At 42.8% G+C, this 14,369-nt stretch overlaps 1 pseudogene; it reads left to right on the forward strand.

The window, feature by feature from the left end:
* The first annotated feature begins 2,715 nt into the window (after positions 1-2,715).
* LOC107106495 lies at positions 2,716-3,615 on the forward strand (annotated as a pseudogene).
* The last annotated feature ends 10,754 nt before the right edge of the window (positions 3,616-14,369 follow it).

The raw sequence follows: 14,369 nt of genomic DNA on the forward strand, positions 1-14,369 counted from the left end.
TCTTGTTCAGGGTGTTTCTCATAATATTCAATTGCGTCCATTACTATTCTTACATTGTCTCGAATCTGTCTTTTTGGTAAAAAACCAGCTTGGTCTTCTGAGATCGCTGTTTGTAAATAGTTTTTCACCCTTTCTGCAATAATTTTTGCAAAAATCTTGTAGTCGTTGTTCAAAAGAGAAATTGGCCTATAATTCTTCACATTCGATGGTTCTTGTCCTTCCTTTGGTATTAATGAGATAATTGCCTCCTTCCAAGAGTCCGGCACCTTCTTGCTCTCACGTATGTCGTTGGATAAAGCTTCCATGGCCGGAACAATTTCTTCTTTCATTTTTTTATAAAACTTTGCAGTAAATCCGTCCGGCCCAGGCGCCTTCCCCAACTTCGCTTCTTCAATCTACAATACCACAGATCAAAACGAATGTGAAATATACAACCCTTTGGGGAAATGGTATCCTATAATAGATAAGATCTCATTTGATAATTTTGACTGGGTATCTATCAAAAAAGTTAAATATAAACTGATGTTATATGGTTAAGCATAATAAGTTTTATGTATTACAAGTTTTTATATGTAACTGAAAATCTTGAATGTATTCATTTGATACCTTTGTAGAAACCTTTGTAGAATAAGTTCACTGTACAATTCTATGTTGAAAATAATAAAAATTGTTTTGGTTAAAAACAACAACAACACAGATTTACACCAGCAGTGGAAGAGTGCGTTAGACTAAGGAATAGATGCAATCTATTCAGTGTGAGCAGAGAAGAGAGAGTTGGCTTTTACTTAAAACATAGCAATCATCTGAGAGATCAGACCAACACTTGAGCATCTGAGGCTGCGGTCACATGGAACATTAGCCACGCTAGAGAGACGGAAGTCAGGCGGAGTTTCCGGGCGCAATCTCACCGGCACATCTGGGAAGCGTAGCACTTCCGTGGCTCAACCGAGGCTTCCCGCCGAAACCGCGCTGCAAAAAACTAGTACCTCAGAGGCGGGCGGCTGGTCGTGTTTCCCGGGGGATCCCGCGCCCGCCCATGTCCCCTTGCAAACAAGGTGTTTTTCCCCCAAGTCTCCGTGGATGCGCACAAGCACCCAACAGAGCATGCACATTTTTGGTGTACACGACAAAAAAACCACCCGTTTGCCACACCGCGCGCTTCTTTGTTGCGCGCAGGATCGTCCTGTGATCAGCACCTCTCCCTTCCCACAGAACCTCCACGGGACCTCCAGGGGAGGTCTGATCCCTTAACCGCGTCTTAGTTTGCCCCGGGGCAAACAGCCACGCTCCCCCCCCGCAGTTTCCTGCCCGTGTGACCGGAGCCTGAGTTTGCCATTTCTCTAAATTTATCCAGATTGTACCTAATTTTACCCAGGATGAATAAATCCCATAACTTCAAGTGCCATTCTTGCAACAATGGAATTGGTGCAGACTTCCAATGAGATGCAATAAGACATTTCGCTGTGATTAACATTATCATGATTAGTCTCGTTTTGCTTTGGAGACTTTGCAGTTTCCCCACAGATTGAGAAGAATTAATTCCTGTGATAGGGGAATCAAATGACCAGTGATTATATGGATTTCGTTTTGAATTTGAGTCCAAAATTTACCCATCAGTTTACAGGACCCTCCAACCATGGTAAAACGTCTCCCGTTCCCTGCATTGTCTCCAGCAGGTTGGAGGCATTGTGGAGTTTGAATGGCCTAGTTGTGTAGGGGTTAGGTACCAGTGTAAAATAACCTTGAAATTTCGCAGTCAAATGTTCAGAGCTCTCGAAATGGTGAGTGGGGAGTCCCACATTTGGTTCCAGTCCTTTCCGCACTACACTAGACCTTAAATCCTGTTTCAACCCTGTCCCCGAAGTTACATTCTACACTACACTCAAGTTTACCCCTGTAATTATCTCGGGGTATTTTTTGTTTCCACATTACATTGAGGTCAGCCCGGTTTTGCCCCACAGTTGTCCTGGAATAAATGGATGCTGTTATAACGAGGGATAAATGCGAGGTATTGTGTTGCAAGTTGAACTCAGATAAAACCAGGGATGAGATCTGAGTGTGGAAAGGGGTACAGTGAGCTCTTTATTCAAGTCTGCATGCCAGGACAATTGATAGTGGACACTGGCTGTATTAAGATTTTGTAAATTGTAGAGACCAGACCCTGAACCAAGCTTATTTTGCTGACCAGCAACCTTTCAAATTTTGTTAAGGATTTACGAAGAGGGGACCTTTCAGAATTGAATGAAGAGATAAGACTATTGAGCTGCATATACTCAAACCAAGGAAAGGATATCCTGTTCTCATGTTTCAGTTTTGATTTATCATATGTAGTGCCCCCTTGCTGGTAACATCCCAAAATTGAGTCATACATGCCTTTCTCCATTGCAGAAAGGAATTACTTTCTCATCCTGGGGGAAACCAGGACAGGCCTATAAAGGTTGTTAATAAGAGGTGTGGTGGAGCCAGCTTAGAACAGATCTTAGTCCAGATCTTTAACATAGCTTCAATGAAGGGATTGCTACAGTTCGAGTGCGAATGCCTATCATGCGTATCTCACAAGATTTCTTGAAAGGATCTGGGGAGGAAGTGATGGTTTTCAGTGAGTTTCCAGTCAGCCTCATATGACTATATTGTTTAAATGTTTTAGTTAAATGGCACTGTCACAAATTTGTAAGTGTGCCACGGTTTCTTCGCAGATTCGTAGATTCTGGATTGATGGACCATGAGAATCAAAGCATTGTGTCAGAATTCATCCTGAGTGGATTTTCCAGTTTCCCCAACTTGCAGGTCCCACTCTTTGTGGTCTTCTCCATCATGTACTTGGACATTTTGGCTGGAAATAGCACCATCATCACGACAATAAGGCTTGACTCCAGCCTCCACATCCCCATGTACTTCTTCCTTTCCATTCTCTCCAGTTCAGAAATCTGCTACACATTTACCATTGTTATAAATCTTCTTAGAGGAAAGGCCAGTATTTCATCCATTGGCTGTGCTACTCAAGATGTGTCTGTTTCTGGCACTTGCAGCTACAAACTGTCTGCTTCTCATGGTGATGGGGTATGACCGATACGTGTCCATATGTAAACCTTTACATTATCCAGTTCTGATGAATCAGTGATTCTGTACCGAACTTGTGGTCTTTTCAGCAACAACTGGTTTTCTTTGTTCTACGCTTGTGACAGTTTCCATATTTACCTTGCCCTTCTGTGGGCCGAATAAAATCTATCACTTCTTTTGTGATTTAACACCTTTACTGCAGCTGGCCTACACCTGAAATTATATAGGAGAAATTGTCAGTTTTCTTATTAGTATTTTAATGGTAGTTTTCTCATTCCTTCTGATCCTCCTTTCATATATTTTAATCTTAAACACAATCCTGAAAATCCCCACTGCAAAGCCTTTTCCACCTGCACCTCCCATCTCATTGTGGTGGTGGTGCACTTTGGATGTTCTTCTGTTATTTACCTGAGGCTCCAATCCAGGTACACTATGAATGCAGACCTATTTATCTCTGTCACATACACACTGGTGACTCCACTGCTGAATTCTGTCATTTACAGCCTGAGGAACAAAGATGCCCAAGGATATGTTTCGTGCGTGTGGAAAAAATAATAAAAGTGTACCCTCGGGTACTTTAAAAAAAGAAAGAAAGGGTGCAATAGCTCAAAAGTGAGAAAGTGTGATAGACCACCCTTGTGTTAGCTAGTTGTTGGGAAAATTAGGGGTGTAGGAATCCGTTTTTGTGCACGCCCATCCCCACTGTGTTCATTTTTGGGGGGGGGGGGGAAGCTGGCTTCCCAATTGCACCAAGAGAGAAAGAATTATTGTAAACCACTCTTAAGTTAGAAAACGGTTTTGTAGCATTTCAGTATTCAACACAGAATATTTCAACACAACCTCAATACGTAAACAGTGCACTTGTAATTCTATAAAGGATATCCTTGGGTACTCTGTCAAGACCCATAACAGAAGGGTGGTTGGCCAGAACAACATGGAACAAAACTACATTCAGACATTAAGTACCCTTTTCCAACCACAGAAGAGAATCTAGCTGCCAGTCAAGTCTGTGACAAGCTTATGACATACATCTCTGATGTATACAACAAAGTCAGCCCTTTCTATCTCTAGGGTCAGGAAAGTCAGGGTTAAGCTAGGTTGACTCAGAGAGTCAAGAAAGCTAGTTACAGATATTCTATCTGCTTAGAATTTGATAGCGACTTGACTTCTGCAATGTATAAACATTCCCAGAAGGCAAAAGTCACATGAGGTGAAAATCATGTCCCGATTTATCTGTACCAGAAGGCCTCAGCACTGAGCAGAGTCCTGAAGCCTCCTGGGAAACAGAACCACAGATTCAACTATAGAGGCTAATTACGATAGACATTAAAGTCACATAGGTTTAACAGAGGACTGAAACTCAATCTAGTCACTGATTCTGCGTGGCAACTAGGAGGAGCCTCTAAACAGCAATACAGATACAAAAGGCTAGATGTGCAAATCCATGTAGCACAACATACTGTCAGGTTTTCTGGAGGCAATGCTTACTATCCAGCGAGAAGTATGGTATGCCCTTAGGGCCTAAGGAAAGGGGATGGCATGGCTGAGGGGACTTCTCCAACCTTCTGGAATGAAGAGGGGCTTGCGAGTCTATTCCTTCACACACAGCGCCACTCTCTGCTGAGTCCTTGGCCGAGTTCAGACTGGCAGTTTGGCCCGGCAGCCAAACATTTCAGGAGCATTTCAGTAGCGGATTAAAGGGGCGGGTTCACACAGGCACATCTTTCAGGCATCCCCCAGCCGTACTCAAGCCATCTTGTGCCGCTTCCCTCATGAGTTTAAATAGTATCAGGTAAAAGTGGTAGCATACCGTGTATAGAGCGGGTTGATTCCGGTTCCCTGAGTGTGAACGCAAGCACTGCTAAGGTGGGAACAACCCGCAGTCATTGATAATAGGTGCTGGCTGTTTTCGCGCACAGAAACAGCCACTAACAGCTCGCCAGGGGTTGGCCAACAGTGCAAATGCTCCCTTGCGCTTCCTCCACGGTATCCTCCTGCTTCATTCACTGCAGTGTGAATGGGAAGCTGTTCTGGGTCTGTTCTGGGTCTGTTCCAGGTCTTCTTTGCCACGACTCCCTAGCGCTTCAAATTGCCAGTCTGAACTCGGACCTTGTCTCTCCCCTCACCACCCCACATTTCCCCAAGACCTTCCCTTTAAGTCTTGGGCCATGTGACACCACAAGATATGGGGAAGTAGCACTGGGAATACAAACACACACCTTTGTAAACCCAGAATGTTAGGAAGAAAAAAGGGAGACTGTGTGTTAAATCAGGCACAGATCCAGTGAGTTGTCTACAAGGATATTAAAGACAGGTAAAATGTCAAAGGCGCTCTGTGAGCTATGTAATCCTGCCAGGAGGCTTGCTTCCTGAGACTGTTATGGGTGCCAAGATAGTCAGTGCTTGTAAAACAGCATACAACTTAATATATTTTAAACCTCCTACAATTCCTAAGCCATCAAATAGGGCAATCTGGCCACTTTCCAGTGTTATTGCAATGATCATCTAATTTCTTGTGCAAATCAACTTTTGAGAACATCCTCCCATGATGTAATGTTTGAACTTCTGAAACAATGACAAAGCCCCACCCTTGAGAAAGGCTAGTGAAACTCCCGAATGGAGTTTCTAGACTGAAGTGGACGTAAAGAACCGGCTGGATGAGACCTCTGTTGCATCTACTCCAGCATACTGTTTGACACAGTTGCCAACCAGACACCTCAAAGGGCCAAACAAACAGGGTACAGAGGCCAAAGCCCTCCAAAACTACTGCCCCCCAGCATTGGTATCCATAGGTTTGTTTCCTCCGTATATTGAGACTCCCTTTGGTCACCGTGGCTAGAAGCCATTGATGAACCTTCCATAAATCTGCCTAAATCCCCTTTAAAGCTCTGCTTGTGACCACCACTAGCTCCACTGGCAGTGAATCCTACTATTTATTTGTAAGGCCCCAAGTTTTTATAGGAGTGGGAAAACTTATATCATGTGCCAATTAGCAGTCTTTTCCCTAGAATGAAAAGTCACAGACTTTCCATCCTTTCCTCATAGAAGAGGTGTTCCAACCCCCTAATAATCTTGGTTGTCATCCTTCATACTTCTGCCAGCTTGGTAATAAACCTTTTGGATATATGGCAAGGAGAACTGCACACAGTATTCCCAGTGATACTGTCAGACGCCTTAGTCAGGTCCCCCAAACAGAGGGCTTCATAAGAAGATAACTATTTATTAGTGGTTCCAGTCCTAAAGATCGTGCCTAAAATGACTGATTTATTGTTGCTTTGGCTAAACTGGGCACTATTTATTGCTGAGCTAAAATAATTTGATAAAAGTACAGAATTTGAGTACTTATTTGATTATAGAGTTATAGAGATATTAATTCATTGTGGATGGGGGAAGGGGGGAAACTAGGTTTGTTGATTCTTTCAATAGAAGATATTCTGTGGTCACTCAATAGGGGAGACAGCAAAACATATGGACTCCTTGATGAGAGCGAATAACAGTAACACCCCAACATACACCAAATTTGTTAGAATTTGGGCCCCTGTGTTAGAATACATGGTAACGAAGGAAATTCTCCCTGCTAAGCAGATTTATCATGTGGTTATATTTATAGGGTATAGAAGGTAACCTAAAACGGTCAGACTCGCAGTAATTCATAAGTGCTGTATGGTGCGAATAGATGTTAAACTGTAAGTAATTATCTTTATTAATTTATAATCAATAAGTATTTGCTGTATGTAATGCTTTTAACAAAAACAATAAAAAGATTTATTTTTTTAAAAAATGAATGTAACGTTCCTGTTGACCGGCACTGTCAATGAGAATATAATGATTTCTTTCCAGGTTCTACACCAATGAAACGAGAAAATAAAAGCGTGGACACAGAATTCATCCTCATTGGCTTTTCCAGTTTCCCAGATCTGCAGGTGCCATGGTTTGTGGTATTCACCGTCATGTACTTGGCTATTTGGGTCGGAAATGTCATCATCATCACAACGATAAGACACGAGTCCAGCCTCCACATCCCCATGTACTTCTTCCTCGCCATTCTCTCCAATTCAGAAATCTGTTATACTCTTATTATTATCCCCAATATGCTTGCAGATCTTCTGAGAGAAAAAGCAACTATTTCATTCATTGGCTGTGCTGCTTAGATGTATATGTCCCTGGCCTTTGGAAACACAAACTGTCTGCTTCTTACAACGATGGGGTATGACCAATATGTGTCCGTATTTTGCTCATTCCTTCTGGTCATTCTCTCATATCTTTTTATCTTAAACACAATCCTGAAAATCTTCACCACAGAAGGGCCTCTCATCTCATTCTGGTGGTTGTGCACTTTGGGTGTGCTTCCATTATTTACCTGAGGCCCCAATCCAGGTACACTATGAATGCGGACCTATTTATCTCTGTCACATACACACTGGTGACTCCATTGCTGAATCCTATCATTTATACCCTGAGAAACAAGGATGTCCAAATAGATCCCTGGGCAGAAAGACATTCACCCAGAAGATCTGACAAGCATTTATGGGTGATGAAACAATCATGCCATAAATTTTATTTTACTTCAAAGCAAAGAATTATCACCCAGAGGAAGAGCTGTAGAATGTAGTATGTAGAGCTGTACTCTGTCTCTCTGTGTTATTCCTCTGAGGATGCCAGTCACAGCCAATGTTCCAAGCTATGGAGTTTTGTGAGCAAAAATTCTCCTTTGTGAGTTGCTGGCGTGAAAGTTATGAGCGAGTGATTTGGCTGCTGCATAAATTAGTTTGCTCTGGAGCCCTCCTCCCTGAGCTAAGACAAAAACGTGTGAGCCGGAGGCTAAAAAACTGTGAGCTAGCTCACACAGCTTAGAGGGAACACTGGTCACAGCTACTGATGAAACGTCAGGTCCTACAATGCCAAGACTGTGGCCAGGCAACCCAGAAAATCTACAACAGCTAATCCACTTAATGTTTGTTGCTGTTCCGAGCAAGAATATTTCTGACAAGGAATCTAGGCATTTCTGAATATCCATCCACGTTTCCTTTCCTTTGATCCTCTTAGAAGCTCGTTGATTCACAGATACTTGCTTCTTATTTTTTCATGCAAGGGCTAAAAGGACTGAGACAAATGTTGAAATTGCTAGGATCCTTATTGCTGAGCAAAAGAGCCAGGGTTTCCAGAGTGTAGGGGGAGGGTTGGTTGATTAAAGGCTTAATATAGTAATCCCTTATATTCTCAAGGAACCTGCATTCAGGTTCCTATTTCGGCTACAGGGGCAGATACTGTCAGACTACGACCTATTCAAAATATCTTCCCTGTAAAACCATGTTAGGTATTCCTCTTGCAAGCAAGAAAGCTCTACAGTAACGTGGTATGGTAAGACAGTACATATGGGGGGGGGGCGGTAAAAGATCTTGGGAAAGACCAAAAGGTGAGCAAACTCTGTGGGGTCTCAGGATCAGACTACTATAATCGATTTCTAGGATAGCTTTTTGATCAAAGAAAAAGCTTTGGCTATGCCCATCTCAAAAATATCATTAATCGACATTCCAGCTATCATCAATTTCTCAACCAGGGTGTTCATCCAAGTTGATCTGTGGGTATCTCGATTCAGAGTGGCTAACAAATCATCTTTGGCACACAATCATCTGCTTTAATCTCAGTGTAAAGGCATAAAGCCATGTTCTGGCTTCCAAGTATATCTGTCGAAACATTTGACATACAGCAGGGAATATTCAGTATCTTCCTTAAAACTGGGCTAAAGGTTGATCAATGTTATCAGAAATAGCTTTAATCCAAATAGCTAAACCATAAAGGATGAGGGGAACCACTTCCAAATTAAAAACTTGCACACAATTAGACAAAGATTGCAAGACCCTTTGCAGTCCGACCCTAGTTTGGGACTAGATCACGGCATCATGTGTATAGAGCAAAATAGGCACCCCAATCTCAGCTAATTTTGGCAGGTGGCAGCAGTCATTAAAGATTGTCACTACATCATTTAAATATAAATTAAACCCCAAAAAAGGCACCAACAAGCATCCCTGTCGTTCTCCCTTTTCCAAATTAAATAGATTTGTATCCACATTGTACTTGGGCAGCTGAACTCAAATTTAATTGTTGAATGAATCCTAGGAGTCTCTTGTCCTTGAGGTCAATAGCAGCATTGATGAGAGACCAGAAGGTTGTTATTATAGTTATTCCTTATTGAGGGCCATCCATTTCCTCATTTCGATCAGTTCTCTGTACATTTTCTTCAGTTCCACCAGGTCTGGTGGCTGGTATTGTACAGTTACTTTTGAACTCACAATGCTTCTGCTGAATTTTCCAAATTAAATGGATTTGTATCCACATTGTACTTGGGCAGTTGAAACCAAATATAATTGTTGAATGAGTCCTAGGAGTCTTTTGTCCTTGAGGTCAATAGCAGCATTGATGAGAGACCAGAAGGCCATATTATAGTTGTTATTAGATGAAAAAGATATCCCCATTCCTTATTGAGGGCCATCCATTTCCACAATTTGATCAGTTCTCTGTACATTTTCTTCAGTTCCACCAGCTCTGGTGGCTGGTATTGTACAGTTACTTTTGAACTCACAATGCTTCTGTTGAATCTGCCTTTTCATTCTTTTACAGTCATTAAACCAACTATTCCTCTTAACTTCGAAGGGTGTCCTATCAAGGTTCTTTTTCATGTAAAATTGCCTGAACAATTTTAATACCTTATCCAAATTATGCAAACAGTTGAGCAGTGAAACAGACCCTAACCCTAACCCTGTTCACAAGAATATTACAAGGGATGGAACCATTTACAGTTCAAGCCTTGTCTCTAGAGCTGGAGCTCCAATTCATCGACAAACTTTATTTTGATTTTGAGAAGAGGGAAGCTGTAATGTTCTAAAGATAAATCTATAGAAAAGGAGACCGGGAGATGATCACTTCCCATGTAATCGCCAACTTTTAGGAACTCAAAGTGGGAGAGATATTCAAGAGGGGCCAGGATATAATCTATTACACTGGCTCCTTTGGGACTCATGTAAGTGAACTCACCAGCTCCATCAACATCTGAATAGCCATTTAATAGAATAAAGTTTATCTAAATTGGAAATTTAGCCAGCTCCAAACGACCTCTGTTTATTACATTGTCCTTAGATTTCCTATTATGCCAGTCAGGGCTGAGAGATTCATCATTATCAGGGCCTAATAGTTTAGAGGAAAGTGTATAGTTGTCACTTGCATTAAAGTCCTCTGCTAGAACTAATGGCCCCTCAGGAAATGAGAATGCGAGTCATGGACAATTTTTCCCATGTGGTCCCATCTCTGAATCATTATACTAGGAGTGGATGGAAGAATGTAAACAATAAATTAAAAAAACAATAATCAGATTATCTGCCACCAGGAGTTGCAAGGTCCTGTATTCAAACTAGTTGAAAGTAAACAAAGTAGCCCCCCTGTGGCCTCCCCCCCCCCGGACTGCTCTATGATAAAGTGTAAAATAACCAGGAACGATAGGTTCATCAAAAAACCGGATCTCCTGAAGAAAATATCAAAAGAAGCCATAAAGCTTTGGTATCTTTACAACAAACTCTCATGGCCCAGCCAACTATATTCCAACTCAGAATATGAAGTCCACGAGTCCCAGTTAGTCAGTTTTTAGCTACTGAAGTATCTAGTACTGGCAACTTGGGGATATTCCTTGAATTAATTATAATTTTGGGCTCGAGAGGAACAGAGTTTTCCCTTTTATCGGGCTTGGATCACATGGCTTCTTACTAGTCAGAGAGTGGGTGATTATATGTAGGGGGTTGGCTAAAGATTGATTAATATTCTTGTTCTTATCAGAAGAAGAAGAAGAAGAAGAAGAAGAAGAAGAAGAAGAAGAAGAAGAAGAAGAAGAAGAAGACTCAGAGCAGCTTACAAACTCCTTCCCCTTCCCCTCCCCACAACAGACACCCTGGGAGGTAGGTGGGGCTGAGAGAGCTCTTGAAAGAAGCTGCTCTTTTTCAAGAACAGCTGTGCCAGAACTATGGCTTGCCCAAGGTCATCCAGCAGGTGCAAGTGGAGGAGTGGGGAATCAAACCCGGTTCTCCTAGATTAGAGTCTGCACACTTAACCACTACACCAAACTGGCTCTCTTATCAGGGGACCTGTATGTATCATCCAATGAGAGCCTTTTAAGGTAGTTTGGCTGGTTTTGATCCTGATTAATTTGTACTAGTGTGTACTGTAATTTCTGGAACTGGGAAATTATATTGCCTTGTTCCTCAAAGGGTAAGGCATGAAATGATTGAAGGAGGTTTGCATCTGCTAAATCCAGTAGATTATCCTTTGGAGAGAATGGCAAAGGAGGGAAGATTGCTGAGGATCAACAAAATGAAACCCTGAAGAAACAGGACTGTGGCTAGGAAGTACCTTTTGGAAGTAAATGAAGCCCTTGTACCCCCAGCCCCCCTAAAACAGAAAAAGAAGATTAAACTCTGCCAGGTGTAACCTCAGTACCATTATGGGAAAAGTTAAATCTCCTTTCTAGCCAATTCTGACAGGTACCTGTTATGCATCGGGAAATCAAAGAAGCAATGAAAAAGGATAGATGAAGTTGACAAAGAAGAAGCAAAAGAAGAGATTGGATTTATTCCCGCACTTCACAACCTGAAGGAGTCTCTGTCAAGGTTTCTCTCTCACCCCAGTCCAGGGATGGGAGTTAAACCAAGCATTCAGCAACAATTAAACATACCCCAGGAGAATGTCTGTACACTCTCCAGGCTTTACCAGTAGTTACTGCCACCAGGATCTCTCACAAAAAGTCCCCACTAAGGTCAAAATCAGAGATCCCACCTCCTGCCTGATTTATCGGTCTTACCAATTTTACCAGCTCTGTACTAGGGCTGTAAACAATTAATTAACACAGTGGTGGCCTCCTTAGGTGAACGGTTTAGTCACAAGATTCAGTCTTAGAAATCAGGTTGCAACAGAGGAAGCAGGTCCAGATAATATTGATTATATATTATCTTTATTCAGTGCACGCAGGCAGTCCAAAAGAACTCTTTGTATCCAGAGGGGAACTCCTCTTTTCCCATATGGATTATTGCCCTTATACCCCCTTCCGTCACCACCAGGTATGGCCATTTACCCAATAGTGAGAGAGTGGGGAGGCGTGCCCAATCTTTGGTTACCATGCATTGCCAGGCAAGGTATATTTTGATTAGCTAGGAGTTGGGAATCCTGTCTGCGGTTCAGTTACTCCAACTCCAGCCTCTTCAAGTGTCTATGTGTCATGTCAGGGAATGCTTTTGATGTGCTAATGTACTGGACATAGCTCTTCCCATGCTTGGGAAGGCACCTCTACCCTGGCCTGGCCATCTGCTCAGGTGACAAAAATCTCACTGTTCTTAACAGCAAGGCACCATCAAACAAGGGATGATGACATCAAGATGAACGGACAGGACGAACGTCTCGAGTTACCATTCGTTTCAATGACTCTTTATCATACAGGTCTCAATTCTGTATCCATGTACAATAAAATCAACTGCTGGATATTCTTGAATTCAGATGCCTTCTTCCAAAACTCTTAGCTAACAAGTATAAGTTCGTCCGATTGAAAGGTTATACTTGTTAGCTAAGAGCTTTGGAAGAAGGCGTCTGAATTCAAGAATAACCTTTCAATCGGACGAACTTATACTTGTTAGCTAAGAGCTTTGGAAGAAGAGTCATCAAAACGAATGGTAACTCGAGAAGTTCGTCCTGTCCGTTCATCTTGATGTCATCATCCCTTGTTTGATGGTGCCTTGCTGTTAAGAGCAAAGATTAAACATCATGAAGCTCATCAGTATTATAGCTTAATCATTGTCTATTATTCTTATAATTGTGTGCACTTTGCAGCAACTGTTCTGTATATTGTCATTTCATTGCTGCCCCCTGTGTTGTTATACAAAAATCTCACTGTGACAAAAATCTCACTGAAGTGTCACCAGCTAAGGCCATCTGGCCCAGGCAGGAAGGATTTCCGAATAGACTTTTTCTGTACAGTCTCAGAGCGGCTTACAGTCTCCCTTCCCTTCCCTTCCCCTCCCCTCAACATAAACCCTGCGAGGTAGGTGGGGCTGAGACAGCTCTCTCTCTTTCCAGAACAGCTCTGGAGATCCAAACCCCGTTCAGCCTTCTCCCCCCCTCCCAATGGAACAGTCTGCTCTTCCCTTAATTTCTGTGTGATTTTGTTTGGTCCTCTTGGAGCTCTTGGTTTACTTTCGTTTTTTATGTGCTTAATGGACCTGAGAACGTGTCGTTTAAAATGTAAGTCTTCAAGCTCCTTTTTAACAGATGGGTGTGGGGGGGTGCTGAGGATCTGTGGCTCTCTACCTTGTCTCTGGAGATTTGTTTACTGCTCTTTGAACAGCCTAAAAGCAAACTTCTCTATCTTTTGAGTGCATTGGAACTAGGGGCAGGAAATCACTGCTTGCTTGTGGGTCTAGATGTTGGGATTCATGCTACCTCTTTTGCCCCAGGGGTTCATAGGAAGCAGCTGGTCTGTTCTGAAGCGTGGGGGAAACCCACTACTTTTGCAAACACTGTCTGGAGCCTTGTCAGCAAGCTGCCATTGGGTTGTATGTTCTGTTCTACATAGTTCGTTTTACTCTGGTCATTCCTTCCCCCCTCTATGTACGTGTTTACTTTCTCTTGCTTGCTACACGCGGAACTGCTCAAGGTCACACAGCTGGAGGTGGGATGGCGTTATGGCATTTGCTATGCTTGTTATGTATTTGATGCCTGAGAACTGAACTCCTGTTTATGTTGTAGAACCGTTGTGTTCCCAAGGAATTGGGTGCTAGTTTTATCTACAATCCCGCCAGCGGGAATTGGACTCATTGGTCCTGAACGGATTCAAGTTTCTTTATTATGTCCCCCTTTGGGGTCTGTAGTTATTCCTAACAATTCTTGTGTTCCTGATATAACCAAATCGCTTTATAATAAATTCTACTTTGTTCATCAACTGTGGATTTATTTTGAATGCTTGGGGAATCGGACATTTTATTAGGAATCCCCATTTTCTTCATCACCCCGAATCTGAGCAATCATGAGCGGGGCCGAGGAGAAACTACCAACAACGGAGGGATCCACACCGGTAACCTCCAGTCCACCTGCTACCACAGCTCCGGCGGTACTGGCCTCGGCAGCAGCGACGGGGGCAACAGGAGGAGCCGTGCCGAGACATGCACCCCTCACGTGGCCGCCTCCGACCCCTTCCAGATGGGGCACGGGAGCTGTACCCGCCTGGGACGACTGGACTAGGTTTGACTCGCGGAGCACACGAGAAACTTTTTCGCACC

This window comes from Gekko japonicus, unplaced genomic scaffold (assembly GCF_001447785.1).
Source record: "Gekko japonicus isolate JY-2015 unplaced genomic scaffold, Gekko_japonicus_V1.1 scaffold188, whole genome shotgun sequence".
Lineage (NCBI taxonomy): Eukaryota > Metazoa > Chordata > Lepidosauria > Squamata > Gekkonidae > Gekko > Gekko japonicus.